Raw genomic sequence first — 16,857 nt, forward strand, 5'->3', positions numbered from 1 at the left:
TCGTACAACCGCACAATTCCGATAGATAAATAGCCACGATAATATCGAGCGAATCTTTGGAATTCTCTTTCACAGGAACGCTCGCTGCTAGAAAATAGAATTCGACGATAAACGTTGATTGGAAAAAATGGCAAACGAAATGTTGCATTTACGGCTAATTACTTATCGGTCTTTCTATCTCGTTATTAAAAATCAACGCATTGCTCGATAAAATATTTCTGCTCTTTTGAAATATCGCACAGCGACAACCTCCATCCGAAGATAACGGAGCTAATCGACATAAAAACGCGATGTATCGATAACACGAAACATTCGTAATAATTTCGATTCGTAATATAGTATCGTAGCTACACGATTTGCTACAGGAATTGAGATCGACGATAAAGTAAAACGCGAGTATCCTTTTATCGATTAAACGATGATTAACGATAGCGAAGAATGCATAGAACAACAGTGACATTTTATACAGCGAAAGTAAGTTACATTGTCAGCAACATTCCATTTATCTATCATCTATCATTTTTACTTTCGCATTGCATATACTGTACGTGGTATTAAATTAGAAATATCTTCGTCATCCTGTTCGCATAAACGTTGTTCCTTTTTGCGCGGCTTATTTCATACACGCGACATATTCAATGTATTATTTAACAAGTCAATAGGATTTAATTATGCATTGTTATTAAATTACGCAAACATCGTTTTCAATGCAACTTCGGCGAATGAGTTGAACAAAAATAATTGTAAAGAGCGTCAAACAAAATGAACTTCTTAATACGTACAAAATACATATAGCGAGACATAGTGAGACAACAGACATAAGAATAAAAATAAAACGAAATAATCATATCGATTTGTACAAACACATCGCAGAATCGTTTTTCTTAAATTCCTAAATTGTTTTTTGTAATTAATTAAGTTATCGTATTATAATATTACTCTTATGTCATACCGTATGCGGTAAGAAAAGTATAACAAATTCGATATACTTTCGTTTTCGTGTAAATCAGATTGTGGCAAAAGACAATGAAATATGCTGCCAAGAAGTGAAATAAAAAAAATCGTTAATACAGTAGTCACTCGGTGTGTGTATGAAGAAGATATTGTGTAACTCAAATAACTTTTGGCAACCAGAGTTGCGAGAGGTTTCGGAGGTCACACATTTTGTTGAATTTTTGTTGAACAGAGCGTCACACATTTTTAAATCACTTTATACATTATAAAAAACTTGAACCATAGGTTTAAAACGATTGATTGCATCGATATATCTATAAAGAACTTTTAAACATTTAAAAAGATATTAAGATACAACGCACGATATATAGATTGGAAAAAAGAAAAATTCAAATACTTTTTTCGTCGACAATTCTGGCTACGAACGTGGAGTAAACAGAATTCCAATATAAATGTTATATTCTATTAATAGTTTAATATTTAATACATGTATTTCCTTCTTGCTGCGGCAAACGTTGTTTCAATTAACAATCACGTACACGTCTATTTGTAGCGACGAAACAAAACAAAATACTCGAACGTGTAATGTCACGAAAATAATACATATTGTATTTCAATCGTAAACTAAACACCGAGACCATAAAAATCCTTGGTGATTCGAATAGTTGTAAAACTGCGAGATTATGTTTACGACTTGCGATTAGCAGCAATTGACAAAGTTACGCGTGACTATCTCTGTACAAACAAATTGTAAATTACCTCGAGGAAAATAATAAAAACGATGTCAATGGTCGATTTAGCTGGAAAGGATTTGGTAACTATAACGTAGTCGGAAACAATGACACGCCACGTGCACAAACGTCGCTTCTCCTCGACACAGATTTTCCGCTTCTAATGCAATTTGATTTACGATTCATCGATACGGCGCGACACACAAGATTGCGCTTTATGACTTCGTCGAATGACCGGCCGATGATTTCCAGTGTTTCGTTTTCCGAAAACATTCATCACACGGATAGACGTATAATACAGGGTGTCTCGTGTTAATTCGCGCAATTATCTCCTAAACTATTCGTCGTTCGCGAAAGTAATTATTATTCGAGTAATTGTTATTAAACAAAATTTCAGATTAAAGTTACGTTGTTCGGAGGTAGAAGTCTTTCGATGGTCACAAATCTTACGTAGATGGACGCACCTTCGAAATTTCAGGTAACTTTTTTATACAACATTCGACGCAATTTTTAATTCTCTACGGAAAGGTATTAAGGTACTTGGATCGAATAGCTTAAAAGATATTTTAACTGTAATCTCGTAAAGCTTGTCCCATGAAAGTTCCAGGAAAGATAACGCAAACGGCGTGTAAAAAAATGTACAATTCCATAGAAAAAGGAAGTGAGGTCGCTTCGAGATATCACGAAAACGCCTCCGCTTAGACAAATCTTCTATTTGAAAGATATTTTCAAATGTTATATATATTTTAGGAGATATTTGCGCGAGGCGATCAAAATGAGACACCCTGTATATGTATACGTATACGTATGCTTGGGTGACATAATATTACGTATAAATACTTTGTAATACTTGAATACCAATGAACGTGATAATTAAAACAGCATCATGAAACGTTAATTATTCAGTTTCAGTGTAATCTGTAGAATAACATATTCATTATGTTTGCATTTTATATTAGACAAACAGCATCGATTTTATAGAAACGCATATGTATACATATGTACAGTTTATGAATACAGTCAGTGGGAAAAATCTATAGACAATTCTCCTAAGTGCAAAATATTATTGTAAAAACGTTAGCTCTATTAACTTGTTGACATATCAAGATACATGCTGGTGAAAACATGATTTATCCACTTTAAATTATTAAACTTTCAATTTCTTTTACAAAATACATTAATAATAATTGTATCGATGTGCAAGTATAAATAATTTGGTGACAAAGTGGGTTTTTAGTTTCTTTGGTAAATGTTTGTATCGTATTGAAATATATACCCCCTCTGCATTCACTGTTTCATAGGATTAGTTCCTTTTCAAATGGCGTTGTTCGTGTTTCTACGAAACGTCGGTTAAATAGCAAATTTTGCTAAAAATTCAAAAATCACTGTCTTAGGGAAAACGAGTTTCAAAGTTCTTAACTGTTATGGCTGCGTGATGATGCGTTAGCGACGCAACTGTTCTCACATGGTGAACCTTCCAAGTTTACTTATAGAAGCCTACCAGTACAAAGCACAAAGAACAACTTGTTCTTTCTGGTACCAGCAACTCAAAAGTTAGAAATTTTGACTTACGTCGTTGTTTAAGCAAACGAGGGATTTTTATTATATTTATACAGCTTACGATTAATAGTGATCTTTGGTATACGTACTATTTAAACAGCTGTATATCTCATCTACTCTAATCAGCAAGAAAGGCAATTGTCGTTTATCGACAACTTTGCGCCGTAACTTTCCATTTAACGAATATGCTTTTTACTTACTTAATTATTGTGCTTTTCGTTATCGTTAATAAACAGATAACGCTATTGTCCTTTTGAATTTTGTATTTTTAAGGATTACCCGAGCAGTTCTATAAATATGGATATTCGCTCTCGTTTCCAAGTAATAGTATTAACAAGCGTAGAATATCAAGAAAATAATTGATCGATTAGAATGTTAGAATTCGTGCAAGGTTACGAACCACTATAATATGAGAGAATAAAAAATTTGTTATAACAATGCAGTAAATTATGATAATTATAACTTGAGTTTTTTAATCCTACCAAAAAGTCTACTCAAAATCTGGATCTGTATTATAAAATTCTCTGTAGCATGCATGGAACCAGATAGCAAAAAATACAGCAATGATATTCTCTTTTTGAATATCTATTTTGCATCCAGAACCGAGTCTCTTCGGCCAAACAGCAAATTAGCGATAATACGAATGTGAAAAATTGATCAAAATGGAGATCAAAGACGTGACAAGTATACACAGAGGAGAAGAAAATGAATTCTATTACATAAAATCGATGAGGTTATTATCACAACGTTGAGTGCATACGTATGAGTTCATTATAGCCTAATTTTCCGAACGCTGGTCTAAATATACGAATTAATAATCCGAAGCGATTGTTAATACTTTTTTGCAAAAATCAACGGTACAGTATGAAATGTAAATTGTTTGTTTAAAATCTCATCGCACCGTTCGTCAAAGTATCGACTAGTTGTAGACATTATTAGCAAAAAGAATCATGGTAATTCCTCTACCGTCGAGATGAAAGAACTTGCAGCTGGACAAACAAACAAGCTGAGTCATCAAATAATGTCCTTAAATAATAAACTTTATCCCTTCGTATTTGATGTTTCGTAGATCTTCTATGACTTATTCTTTCAAGTAAAACAATCGTTCTGAAAGGTTTTGGTCATTTTTCATGTTCGTTCGTGTTTGCTTATGTTCCCACGATGTCGTAATATCTCCGAACGGAGCTGTACTTTTGAGCGATAATGAACCTTCAATTTGAATAGAAATTGGCATCGCATAATATTTGCATCTTGATTATACAGCTCGACTTGACGAAATATTGTTGAAATTCCGCATAGAGAAATTGGTTATTATAGAAGAAATAAGCTGAAAGGATTTTATAGACGGTTGGTGGAAATTGCAAAGTGATCGTTCGTTAAGAGAAACGGGAAAGAGAAGCGAGGATTAACCAACGCTCGAGTGCAAGCCGTGGATTGAAACGTGGAAACGCGAATAGCAAGTAGGCAGGCATACGAGTGACAAAAGCTGTGAGAAAAAGTGGTACTGGAACTTTTCAAACGCGAAAGACTAACTAGGCTCGTTTGTATCCATAGAAAGTGGTTTTTATGGTAGGCGCGATCATCAAGCTACGGTTGTTTGCGAACCAGCCTCGAATCATTGCGATCCGAATCAAACTCGTGTCGTGTGACCTTTCTGCGAATAAATATCCCAATCTTGATACTATGTAACACAATTGCAAATACGCGGATACGAGTGACGCAAATAATCAGACGGGAACGAACGCACACCAGGCAACCAAGCAGCGATTCGGTCGTGTCCCGTTACCTTTTCAGAGTCGATGACGAAGAGTAAACTGATCCATATAGATATAGGCACGCCAAATATACGAACAGTAAATAACATCGGTAAAGATCGGACTCGCACATTTCCAAGCACCTTTCCCAGTTTTATCTGACTTTTGCTTATCTCATCTTTTGATCCTGTTGAGACGCATACGTCTCGGTAAATTTTTGTGATCCTCTATGGAACAGTTTGTGTCGCATATGTAGTTTATTTTCTTTTATTTTTTCTTTTTCTGTTAGTCTGGCTATATCCGGAATGGTAACTTTCCAAGAATCGGGCCAAATTATCTGACTCGTGCTCACTCTACCGTGTGTGTGTACATCGGAGATGGAAGCGAGAAGCAGCTAGTGCGAGTGAGACAGAATAGGTGAGCTTAACACGGTACCGTCGAGCCTGAGTCGTTTTTTTACTCCTAATCGCGTATTACATATTTCTTTGGTTTAATTAAAAATTGTTCGTCAAATATGATCAGGTTTGGTATCGCTCTGGTCGCACGAATCTCAATAATCCGACTAAGCCGTCATCTCGTAACGATATAATAAAAAATAAAAACAAATATTTTTCTTCTTCCTGGTAATTCCGTAATTCGATATCGAATTGAATTACGTCGATCATAAATAATTCCGAGGCTTGTCTCGAGATAGTAGTTTCAGGAATTGGCGAGGATCTCCAGTCTCGCCCCCGAAACTCCTGACCATATATCCGGACAAAGTTTTGGTCATATATCCCGGGCACTGCTGTACTATCCACGACTGACCGTACATATACCGACTATAAAGTATGATTGATTGGCAATCGTAAGAATAATCAACGTAGTAACGTGCTGGATATTATTTATCTCGTTACTGGAGAATCATAGCGATGCACATCTCCTTTCTCACACGCGTAATCGAACAATTTTCTGAAATATTTTATCGTAGCCTATCAATTTATTATACTAATCATAGAAAGTTATTAAATTATGTCTTCGTTCTTATTCCTGAGTACGGTTGGCACTAAAACGTGCGACGATTTTGCAAGTTCGAACAGAGGTATCTAAATTTTAAAAAATCTATGTAAAAACAATCGTGAAAAAATGGAATTCTTTCGTCGTCACATTATTACGATGTTACAGACAAATAGTGCAAACTGAATATAGTCTTATTAATAGTAACGATAGCGGAAAGTAATCATTATTCTAGTTACATTATCTTATTGCCATCAATAATGTTGGCTATAGAGAGTTATAAGATTATTGCCTGGAAAACAGGTTCTAAATTAGTATACCACGCGTTTATGTAATCGGTTTAATTAGCTCGACGCTGGTGAATTTATTTCGAGTCAGGATTTTAAACGAGGATGATACGTTAGAAATGAACAATAAGTTCGGGTTAATATGACAAGAACAAAGAGAAGAAACATAATGAAGAGAAAGTATGTCAAGGTGGTAAATTTGGACACGAGGATTGACAAAACGTTACGAGGATGTATAATGAATGGGTATGTATCGGCGAACCGAGCAATCGATAAAATGAAATTACGTAAACGCCATTAGAAACCAAGGGAACGTATAAACAACTGTAATAAAAAGTTCTCGACTGTTGATTCTCGAACGTTTGGTCGTCGCTTCGAATAACCATGAAAACATCCTCTACGCTCAACTAAAATATTCAAGAATGCTCATTTATACTAAATCAGAGCCAGCAACATGCTAATAACGTAACGTATCGACTACTATGAACAGTGCCATAATGGAATGCAGAAATTATGGCGCTGCGAGAACGATAGTAAATCAGCCAAACAATATGAACAGCGTATTAAATTCAGGGGAAAGCTTGATAAATCTCACGCAAAAATTCGACTCGTTATAGACCACGTGTCAAGCATTTTCAATGCAGAAACAACAACAATCCTCGAAGCACTCGAACTCTTCAACGATCGGCAAATGAAAAATTGCATCGTATCTTGAATGACTCCTCGAGTGTAATTACAGCGACACAAAATCTGCAGAATGAAAACGAAGTAATCTCAAGTATACGAGAACTACACACGGGAATATCCAGTATAGGATGTACAATCGCTATCACCTGAATTCCTGTCACCAAGCATATCGGAGAACGAGGAAGCTGTTAAAAATGCCACGTGATTCTAAAATGCAGAAAATTATACGAGCAGCGTAACAGATTCAAACTCGCCAAGAAACTCCGGGGAATATTTAATTCGAAACAAAGTAGGGACAACCTCCTGAAATTTATTGAATCGACAGACACATGGAACGAGATATGGACATAAACGAAACACCGTGGCTTAACGAGCGTGTTGTCGATGCGACGTTAAAGAACCAAAGACGAAGAAGAAAACATCTCGCACAATGTCCATTCGCATCGAAATATGTATCAAACATTTAAAGATCTGGTGTTCTTCGGATAAACGTTTTTCTTCCAGATGTTACATTCTTGCGGTTAATCGGAGCCTGATCAACGAGGTTCCATGGTGTTGATAAATTCGAGTAAAGTTGATCTCTTTGATCTAAATTCAAACACGCGAGAAAAGCTTTCAATGTATTTGAGTAATCATGGAAGAAAAGTCGAACTCGGATGCTCGAGTACTCGGCTTCTTGAACGGCAGTTCGAGTAACAATGGGTACTCGGATACCCGGGTAGCAAGAGCTCTGCTTAAAATCAATAAAAACAGAAGCAGAGAATTCAAAAGCGTAGTATGAGACACATTAGTCTCGCCTATTTTTTGTTTCGTATCTAAAATTATTTAGTTGGATATACCCGTAAAAGGTGAAGTTTTCCTTTCGTTGTACATATTCCTACGTCATAGCAATACAACAAGCAATAGAAACAACGATACGAAACTGAATGCTATTAAAAGGAAGAAAAATTTATAAAAGATGATTACTAAATGTTTGCTCGAAGTTTGAAGGAATAGATGAGAAATGCCAACAAGAAATACAATCGTTTATTTACTAAATATACAACGAACGCTGCTAGGTAGACAATGTTGAGACAATGTTATGTTACAACAATGTACCTATGTATATTTCTTAATATAAAATATAGTATTTTGAAATCGTAGATAGCAAAGGCTAAAGAAAGCAAACAAGTCGAGTGGCGAGCTATGCCTGTGACTGTAACGACTACACACTCTGACATATGTGTCGGTAAGACATACGCATGTACGTCATGAGTAAATGAGTAAAGAAGGTTTGCAATGTTGCTATCCCAACTGCAAAATCTTACAAAGATCGAAAGATGTTCGCCCTTCGGTATAAAGTTCCGATCAAATTAAAAAATCTGCCATCGGCATCCCCGTGAACTTTTTCATTGGTTCTTAAGTAGGATATGTCAAATTTTTGGAAATTTTGATTCGACGACAACTTTATTTTGAAAATTTAGGTTGGACTAACGCGGACGATCGCGTGTCGCGTTAAAATCATTGGACGTTGACGTGTAATTTTTTAATTCGCTCGTTACTTTTCTTTTGTAAGGTGGACAAACGAAAGCTTCGGTTGGACAAATGCAAACAGACGAATATCGTCTTTTCTATATAAAAATTTGCGAAGAATTAAAGCATTAATATAAAAAAATCTTAGGTATTTCGTATGCGACGCCAACCGCTCAAGAAAATATCAAATCGTTTGATTCAATTTTTTCGATGATGTTTCGTTTCAAAAAGCGTCTACTTAATTCTATCCATGACTATGTACGTACCTGAATATTGATTTAAGATAACATACGTTTTTAGAAACTAGATTTTGGTTGATTTTTTTCGACCATGCTAAATACTAACTATACACGGCAGGAACCGAGATGTAATAAATATTTGCGCAAATACCCGCATAATACGCATATAATACGCATATAATACGCACACTGAGTTCACATTCTTTTATAGGCAGCTCGCCGATGCAAGTTGTTCGATTAAAAAGGACCGGTTCGTAATTAATCGATCGACTCACAGTCTGAGTTCGGTGTGCCGTCCTTAACCTAGTTCTCGTCGCCGTTAGTCGGTAAAATTACGTTCCTCTGGCTTTCGTACGAACCGATCGCATTCGCGTGAACAGTGAAATTAGACGGGACACGAAGGACGGGTAGCAGAAAGAGACGGTTAATCCGAGCATGGTTACTTTCACTTTTTAACCAAGACGCGCGTGGTTAATGCCGAATTCCGAGATTACGTTACGAGGAAATGAAAGTTAAGGCAAATGTCGTAGATCGCGCGACGTAGAAATTCGAAGGAAGGAAAGGCATTCGAATCGTCGGACACGTACAAAATTATCGGCAAACCGCGTGTCACTGCTCGTACCAGATATTTTATCTTGGAAATGTTCGAGCTATGTGTGTTTCAAAATGATTTCTAGATATTTTCCATGTTTCTTAGCGATAACTTAACGTATACGTTATCACAAATAACACGATGATCGATTGTTAATTCTTATCGACTAATTATCCTCCGAATACTTGCTTATACCGACATTGTATAATAATTCCAGTAAGCTTCGAGTTCATTTTCGTGTTCTTGTGTCTATATAATCGAAGATTCTATATTATACGAAATAAACTAAATTACGAGTTTATTAATAAGAGATTTAGAAAGCTACAAATAGAATAAAGCTTTTACGTTGCATTCCGAGAGAAGCAATATTATGTACCTTGATAAATGTCCAAAGCGAATAAAACGAATACCGTGTATTTTAATTTCTCGTTGCGTAACAGTACAAATTCGTCGAATTCTATCCTTACTAATTAATTGCCAATTACTACAACGTCTTCCGATAAGTGTTATTTCGAGATAATAATTTCAGAAAGAATAGGCAATGGCCAGTGAACGTCGTGATGATGAAAGCAGCATTCCCTTCCAAGCAGAAATGAAATTGCATTACGAAATATTAAGACTGTATCGTATCTTTTAACGTACACATAAGTATCGTTGTCAAGTGTTTCAAATAAATGCTCTTCCGTCTACATCTTTATTATCATCAAATTATGCTATTACATACTTTTGTGCCATATTTATTATTATAAAAATACTGTGAAACCTTCATATCCAACAATATTTACTTCATGCGAAACCAAGTCCAATCTCTTGGCCATCAGGCTGAAATAAATAAATACGTCACATCTAACAACATCTATTTATGAAATAAGAAAACAAACCACTTCTCTGCCCGCCTTCGGAAGCTACAAAACGATACGTAACGAAGTCAAACAAATATTCTATTCTTAAAAGTAGCTGTCATTCTGGAACAATGCGTTATCTTGTGTTCCGCTTTGGCAATTGTTTTACGAATGCTTGGCAAAATAATCGTGCGGCGTTACACAGTTTGAGAGTGAAAATCGTTGAAACATTTGATCCGATATTATTATCCGGGCAATTAGATGGCCTAATTTAACCGCATAGTACTTTTTCTTACAGGCTTTTCTTCAAAAATAAAACGCCCGTCGATAGATCGAACATAATCGAGCAGCTGAAAAATGCCGTTCGAGAAACGACAGCGAACGTACCTTTCGAAACGCGTGAAAATATAATGAAAAATGCAATTGAGATATTTCTGACATTATATTCCCTGCATAACCGCAAAGTAGAAGGAAATAGCTAAATATGAAACAGTATACCTAGGATGGAACAGCGCTGTTTCTACAAATCTGATAGATGAATATCTCACAAACGACTGTAGACTGTAGACACTTACTCAATTTGGTACGGCTCACGTTGTGATTCATCGGCCGAGCGAACGTTAATGTCGTGGCAGAGTCCTATTACTTCGTTGCTGTTTGAAAATTTTCAACAGTGTGTAAATTTCACGCTCGTACTTCTTATTCGTATTATTATCACAATTATTTGTGGTTTTTCTTGTTGCTGACATACTTGTCTCTGATACCCGTAAGTATTTACGAGCTGAATATCGTACTTGTGACTTTGTAAAATTCCAAATATAGACACCGAGTAGTGGCCGAATTCTCCGATACTTTATATTTGGATTACTTTTTTTTATATGTTGTTTTATTTATCGAATATCAGGATATCCTTTTGCAGAATAAAGAAAAAGAGATGGCTCGAGCCATAAAAAGGATTCGAGAAAAGAAAGTGGAGTACATCAAAGCGGCAAACCACTTTCGAGTAGTCACAAACGTGCTGTAGTAAAGTTTGATACTTGGATTTGCGACCAGCGTAAATAGTTATGTTTTTACGTAACTCTTCTAAAATCTGATTTTATTACCAAAGAAGAATAAGATAAGAAGTATAAAACTATTTTTTCTTTTCTATAAAAATATAACACCTAACGTCAATATTTCATAGTCGGGCACCATAACAGCTATTTCGTACTCGGCTACTTTCCTCTGTTAATATATGACTCGTATCAAAAAGACTGTGGCTTTTAATTTTCTCTAAGGCTGTTCTCACGCTATAGATTTCCATCGAGAACCTTGAAATATTGATAATATTATCGATTGTCCGGGGACACCCTAAATGTTATTGACAATGAAAATCAGTCAGCTATATATTAGCCAGCCTGTACCTAATCGTTGTAAGCCATTATAATACTCGTTGTTGATAACATACATAAGTTATATAACGGAGCAAATGCTGTTTCACAAACAAAAGTTCCACGGAATATCGATCCACCCGTATGGAATGTATTATCGATACGCTGTATTCGCGAATCTAAGGCTACGCACGACTTTTAAATGAACGTACGATCGTAGAGACATAGTTCTTCCGAGTAACAGTTGTAACACGCGGAAATCAACGAGCTAGTCGGTTTATGGTGCAGTAGTTACGCGGAAGTTCGAATCGCATCGTCGCATATGACGTACCGCGACGCTTTCGCACGTAATACTTTTGCGCGACAAGTAAAAGGAAAATGATAGCGATAGTTCTAAATGGCAAGTAAAAAAGTACGCAGGTAGACTTTACACGTACTTATCTGGGACAATGGGAAAAAGTTACGTACAGATAGGTAATACGTGCGATTTTTCATATTTTTGCGCGAGATTTACCGCTCGCGTAAATTTAACAGTCGGATCGCAGATTTTTACGCAAACTCGTATTTTTACCAACGCGACTCAAAAAATTAAACTCGAGCAGATATTTATTTCCTGCATTAAATATTACGAGAAGTATTATATTTGGAATATTTTATATTCCATTTCGTATTACGTGCGTTCTGGTTTTTTGAAATTTTCCCGTAAATAAATGGAGATCTATTAATAAGATCGATCGATCAATAAGATCAAATCACAGTTATGAATTACTCCGTGCTGAATATTCGTTGATTTGTTAAAATAATAATGACGACAAAAAATCTATTGTTGTTTAGAATGTATTGTTACGTTGTCGCAATATATATACATACATTATAAATAAAAAGGTTTTGGATATTTCCTGGTATCAACAGATATTTCGTCATGTATATTCATTATGCGTCGTTATTATTTTTAACGATTACTAAACACTTACAACGGAATAATTCAAAATTATAAATTAATCCTAATTATCAATAAGACGCAGAATTTTATGTACTCGTGGGAAAGCTGCAAGCGCAGAAATGCATAGAATACTCGTTTACTTCTACATATTTTACAGCGTCAATTGTATTTCTGTTTCGTATGGAAAACCGAAGGAATCGATCGTTCAACTGGAATTTTATAGAAATGTAATACGTCATAATAGTTTAGCTCGGATTAAAGCATTTCGTTTGGCAACGTAAAAGACGCAAATGAATTCAAATATTATACGAATATTATACGTGATTCGATGTGGGAACAGCCTTGCTTCGGTTTGAAGTCACGTTACGAGCGACAGAACGAGTTATGAGGTAACAACACGCATGGGAAGACATACCCTTTCACTTTGGCATTTCACTCTCACGGGAGCAGAGAACCTCTATTCTGATGATACGAACTGACGATCAGCGAAAGCGTAAAAAATAATTACGGTAAGCAAATTGTCATCGAGTTCCAAATCTGTCACATTTCCAAAACTATCATTCCTTTTTTATTTTTTAAACGTAATAAGCGTAAATTTCGAGTCTTTTTTTCAACTTTTTATGTTTTTTTTCTAAATTTTCTATTGAAATATATACCGACAGATTTGTAACAATTGCAATCCATTTCAAAACTATTAAAAATTAAAAGCAACAAATCTGTAATGTTTGCTAATTTATGTTTGTTAAATTTGAATTTTAAGTTTAGATCGTAATTCACGCTGTTTCTCTACACATCGTATTACGTATTCTTGTGACTAATGCAAAAACAGGACGAATTTATATTAAAACCCAATATTAATTTTTTTATCACATCTTTTATGAAAATATATTTACATACGTAATTGATAGTACGGCAAAAAAACACAAGATAAATGAAATAAAAAAGCTAGAACTCCTCGTAATAATTAATCTACTTGAACGGACAAGTTTTTTACGTTGTCGATGAATATTAATTATTAGTAACACGTAATTATTAGTAACAATCGACGCTGGTCGAATAAAACAAAAAAATTTTTCGTCACGATTGACTATCGGTAACCGAAATAAAATTCGGGTCACCGATTACCAACAAAACCGGGACTGCTGATAAACAAAAATTCCAATTATTTGTATCAATAGTTACCGGCCAAGACTAAATTTGCATCAGAACAATTACGAATTAATATTTTCTAATAGTTTCATTTTTTGGAAAATTTCCTTCTCTCTTATCGATAAACCGACAACTTCCATTCGAGTAAAAATGTCCGCTCGATGACTTTTTTACGTAAAGTGTTCGAAATAACTGTTACTTTGGATGTCTGGTTCCAAGTGGCTCGTATGTATATAATGTTGGAGAAATAAACGAACGAATTGAAAGCCAAGAGGCTTCAGCGAGAATGCGCTTCCAAGTAGACGCGATCAACGTCAGAGATATGTAAGTAGTTAGAGCACGTAACCGTGGTAACTTTCCCACAGTCTAGTGGGATCGAATCGCGATTAATATAACCCGTGCTAATACGCACGCTAGCCCAATGATCTCGCACGAGTACAACGAAACGTAATTGGCTTTCTTACTGTCTGTACGAGGTTACGTAAGATACGACAACGGCTCGCCGGTAGAAGCCTATACGCGCGCTTTCGAGCACGATAGCGAGACACTTTCGTCTCTGTGAGTGAGCAGATAAGCCGAGGCAACTGTTCACCGGTGCAGCGGTGCAGCGTAGCAGCGGTGCAGTGACAACCGTTTACTTTCGCTGCCTAAGGCCCGTCCACACCATGTCGCTCCTAAATAAGGATCGATCGGTACAGAAACGGGTTCCGTGCGAGGTAATCTCGTTAATTAGATACGCCATGGTGAGCGTATCTATCCTGCGAAACCGTGTTACGCGAAACCGTGCCGGTTTCTCTTATTCCCAATTTTTGTTTCGGTCAACCTAAAATTCGTGCATTTGTATCCGACTGCGTACCTTTGCCATTGAGGAGTAAGCACTCTGATTAGGCTTGTAAAATGTGCGGCCAATAAAATACGATACACGTGCAAATACAGCGAGAGGACAAAACGATTTTTACAGGTGAAACATAGAAATAGAAAGAGAAATATCGAATATATTCGAATATATTGAATTGTATATTACAGACAGACACTTATCCTATTGACGCATTCGTAACCGATGTTATAGCATAATGCCATGCAGTATCATCGGGTATCTCGCCGCATGGCCGATGACGACACGCGTATGTCATCGGTATTTTCAATCAAGTCTCGGACAATTATAAGTATAAATAACGTTTATACCTATTATATGCATGTTGTACGATCTTCTCATTCCTGAAATAAGTGTCATTGCCTTTTGCGTGTTTTTCTTCTTGAAATTTTGGTCGTTCGACGTCAAGAATATTACGGATGACATACCGGTGTATTCACGACCTAATAACTTTTATTTTCACATTAATTAGCTTCGCTTGTTTTTTTATCGTAAATGCAAAGAAAAGTTTTCGGTCATTCCGGAGAAACACTTTGCGACAGCTTCGTAGCATAAACTGTACATTGTACGTAGATATTTTCAAAAATAATCTGCTCAAAAGTACAGAGAAAACGGACTTAAAAGATAATTATTTCATCCTGACGCAAGATGACTATCCAAAGCACGATATCGCTAATACGCGAGCGTGGAACGCGTATAATGTTCTGAAACACCTAAAAATGCACGATCCGCGGATATAAACGTTATTGAAAATACACGAGACGACCTGAAACGAAAATTACGGAACCGGAATATTTCATCGAAGAATGATTTAAAGAGAGTTCTTTTCGAAGAGTGGAAAAATATTTCATTAAAGCATTCATCGATCTGATAAATTCAACGAGACGACGGCTTCGAGTCGTAATAAAATCAAAAGGAAACTCCACTGGGCATTAAGATAGTTGAAATATCGAAATAATTAATTTGAAAAGTGACTCTCTCTTAGATATTGGATAAATCTCGTTAGATTTTTGTCATCTTTTAGATATTTGCTAGTATTTTCATAAAGTAATGTATACGTCACTGTTAAGAAAATTATTCTCCAGACTTGTAAGAACATGCGCGTGTTTTTTATTTTTTAAAATTATATCAATAAACGATGTTCTATCGTAATTTCGTTGAGCTCGATTACCGTACGAATAATTTTTACTTTGGCTGTAACTACACGCTGCTTGCTCTGCCATGGTCGATAATAAATTTCAGCCACTTACATAAATCCGGAACTTTGATTTCACTTCTTTGAACGCTTACATTACACGTAAGATCGTTTACCGGAGCGCGAATATAACTTCAACTTTTAATTACACTTTCTGTTTCGTCCTTTAATCGTCGAAAACCGGAAACTAATTAGCACAGTTGAAGTATTTCCGATGTTTTACATTATTTATCCAACACGTTAAAGCAGTGGGTCTCAACCGATGCACCTCTGCAATTAAGCATTCCAGTTTTATCAAGGGTCGAGTAAAACTTTTATAAATATTTACATCATATTACATTTTACAAGTTCTTTATTCAGCTTTTAACTTTTCTAGATCTTTTCTTTTCTATCTTAAATGAACTTTGTGCGTCGACGCTTTAACTCTGCAGTAAAATTTATCTTGTAAATTTATATTCCATCAGTGAAAGTTCTAAGAGATCATACTTTTTAACAAATTTTTAGGGTAAAACATAAGAGATGAAATTAACATCTTTAAACATTTTTAAACAGCGCTATTTAAGGAATTGGACGCATATAAAAAAAAGAAATTTCCTATTTGTGCAAAAATTTACGAAATAAATTTTTCGGTAGATTACTTCATTTTGTAACTGTTTCGTAGAAGCAGAGAAAATAGTGAAAGAAATTGGTGTTCAGAACTATGAGTAAACTAAATAATAAATTTCATTCCGCCTCTGATTTTTATAAAAGAAGTATTTCGGTTACAGTTTTCACGAAAATAATAGCTCTTTTCAATCAAGGTATCCGTTTTCTTTGTTCTTACGCGAATCTGTGGTCTATCAGTTTTATTAAAAGATATGTTCATGCATACTTTTATTGTTACGACCTTGGTGATTTCGATATTTCGAAAATTTTCCTTGTAATCTCGAAAATATTACGTGACTTCGAGAAGATGAACTTACTGCACTAAAGCTTTCAACGATAGCAAGAAGATGGTAAAAAACGATACAAATAAATGTTTATAAATCTTCGACCGTACAAGAAGGAAATACGTGCTACGAGAAAGAATGCAGCTTTCAAATCATACGTTTCTAACGTACGTCGTACGCTTTGGGAAAATGATCGTTCGGCTGTGAGGAAAACCGGTTTCTCTCGTAACAGAGAAGGCCTGG

At 35.6% G+C, this 16,857-nt stretch overlaps 1 protein-coding gene across 9 annotated transcripts in view; it reads right to left on the reverse strand.

The window, feature by feature from the left end:
- Window positions 1-16,857, reverse strand: part of LOC126925433 (brain tumor protein) — a 153,699-nt gene that overhangs the window by 56,131 nt on the left and 80,711 nt on the right. Inside the window, exon 1 of one of the 9 annotated variants that reach the window (XM_050741030.1) lies at window positions 10,730-13,091. The exons of 7 other annotated variants lie outside the window; for them this stretch is intronic. The gene's annotated coding sequence lies outside the window, so the exon portion shown is untranslated. Of the gene's footprint in view, window positions 1-10,652; window positions 13,092-16,857 lie in introns of those variants that run through there. One more of the 9 variants, XM_050741004.1, reaches the window with a different exon arrangement.

The sequence above is a fragment of the Bombus affinis genome, chromosome 2 (genome assembly GCF_024516045.1).
Source record: "Bombus affinis isolate iyBomAffi1 chromosome 2, iyBomAffi1.2, whole genome shotgun sequence".
Taxonomy (NCBI): Eukaryota; Metazoa; Arthropoda; class Insecta; order Hymenoptera; family Apidae; genus Bombus; species Bombus affinis.